The sequence below is a fragment of the Orycteropus afer genome, unplaced genomic scaffold, assembly GCF_000298275.1.
Source record: "Orycteropus afer afer isolate SDZICR_OR568_19922 unplaced genomic scaffold, OryAfe1.0 scaffold00056, whole genome shotgun sequence".
Classification (NCBI taxonomy): domain Eukaryota; kingdom Metazoa; phylum Chordata; class Mammalia; order Tubulidentata; family Orycteropodidae; genus Orycteropus; species Orycteropus afer.
The window spans coordinates 6,444,035-6,446,207 of record NW_006921643.1 but is presented as its reverse complement, the minus strand read 5'-3'; positions in this window follow the sequence as shown (position 1 = coordinate 6,446,207).

The following is a 2,173-nucleotide window of genomic DNA, read 5'->3' as shown; positions in this document are numbered from 1 at the left end:
TGGTTTATAATTTTCTTCCCAAGTTTGCAACAATCTGTTATATCTCAACATTTTCTTGACTTCCTCACCATTTAGAAGTTCTGTTACTACACTATCTTTTTTTTTTTTGGAGGGGAAGGGGGAAGAGCTCTTAAGGAGGCAGGGCTAAGAAGTCCCAGGTTGACTGAATGTGGGGGGCAAAGACATACAGAGGGCTCAGGTTTTTGTCTTAGGTGATAACAGTGGAGCTTGTGGGGACAGAAATGCAAAAGGAAAGGAAGGTTGTTCAGGTGGGAGCACTGAAGAGTTTGAAGTGCATCCAGGGCCTCCGGTTGAAAAAGTCTGGTAGTCTGGGGGCCTAGATCTGAGAAGATAGCTGGATACACAAGTTTGGGAACCTTTGGTGTAGAAGTGGTTGTTGAAATCATAGTCATGACTAAGCTCACCAGCCCAGGTGGTCATATAGGAGGAAGAAGAGAGGGCTGAGTAAAGGAAGTTGGTAAATATCAGTCAACATTTAAGGATGGAGGACAAAGTCTCCTCAAAGTATCCCAGGGAGCCCTTCCCCATCAGGGGTCAGCCCTGTCAGGATCTTGCCTTCTACTGACAAAGAATGTCCAGGAGAGGCTTGGATTTTCCACACTGAACAAAGCTTTTATTAAGGGAAAGAGAAAGAGAAAGTAGCTCATGAGCACAGACAAAGGACTAAGCAATGGTAGCCTTTGTGTCCACGAGCAGAAATTTGCTAGGGTTTTTAAGGGTTTTGAAACAGGTGAGGATTTTCTGAGAAGGGGTAGTAGTTTCCTAGAAAGAGTGACACTATGGAAATTGAGTGCACACATAGGCGTTGTTGGGTTTGCTAGAATGCTTGGCAGGAGTTGCAAAGGCCAGTGAGATACGTGACAGGACTTATTATGGAATGTCACATATGTGTCATCATTTGGAGTGCTGGTTCGAGTCCCAGTCAGGTCCTCTGTCATCTCAGCGTGGTCCTACAAGGGCAATTATTGCTGTACTGTGCATGCCTGGAAAGCTGGTAATTAGGTTGCTCATAAACACCCACAAAAATCTTGACACATGGAGCTGGGGGAGGTTGCTGGTTATTTTTGCACTCAATATTTCAGGATGTGGGTTAGTCCTTAGCTACAACAGTTAGGCTTACAGCTTGTGGTTTTAGTTAACTCTTCGGGTTCTGCCACCTTTTGCCTGTCTCAAAAGGACACAGAGATGTAGTAGGAGAATTCAGAAGTTGGGATGGAGGACACAGGGACTGAGTGGTCAGGAATCTCATCTTCATTCTATCCTCCCAAGGTGGCTCCATGGGAAAAAAGACCCAGTAATCTGCTCCAGTAAAGATTACAGCCTAGCAAACTCTATGAGATAGTTGTACTTACATGAGTCACTATGACTTGGAATTGACTTGAAGGCACACAGCAAACAACAACCTCCACCTGGCCAACAGAATTTCTTTCTCAGCCTGGAATGTCCTAGTTACTCGTTTATGCATTTGATTCAACAATTACTGAGTTCTTACTACATGGCAAACCCTATTCTAGGACATGAGGACACAACAGTGAACAAAACACAGAGTTTCTACTCTTAAAGTGCTTACATTTCAGTGGATAAAGTGTATATATAATGTGTTTGAAGATGGTAAGTGCTATGGAAAGCACAGAACAGAGCAAAAGGTCTCAGGAGTTCTGGGATAGTTGTTAAAAATGCAATTTTATATGCTGTTGGTAAAATGGACCTCACTGAAGGGGGTGACATCTGAACAAAGATATGACAGGGTGAGTCTCACAGTTTTCTAGTGGAAGAACATTCCAGGCTGAGAAATCATCCAGTATAAAGGCCCTGGGAGACATACGAGATGAGGGAAAAGAAATAATGAAGGGCCACAATGTTTAAAGCTTATAAGACATTATAAAACTTTGGCTTTTAGTTTGGGTGAAATAGAGAATTTTGGATCAGTAGATGATTTTGAGCAGATGATAAAAATAATCTGGTTTATGTTATAAACATATCACCATGGCTGCTATGTTGAGAACAGAGTGTAGGAGGCAGATTGTCATTGTTGTTGTTATGTGCCATCGAGTCGGACTCGACTCATAGCGACCCCTCCTTGGGTTTCCGAGGCAGTATCACTACGGAAGTAGATTGCCCCATCTTCCTTCCAAGGAGTGGCTGGTGGGTT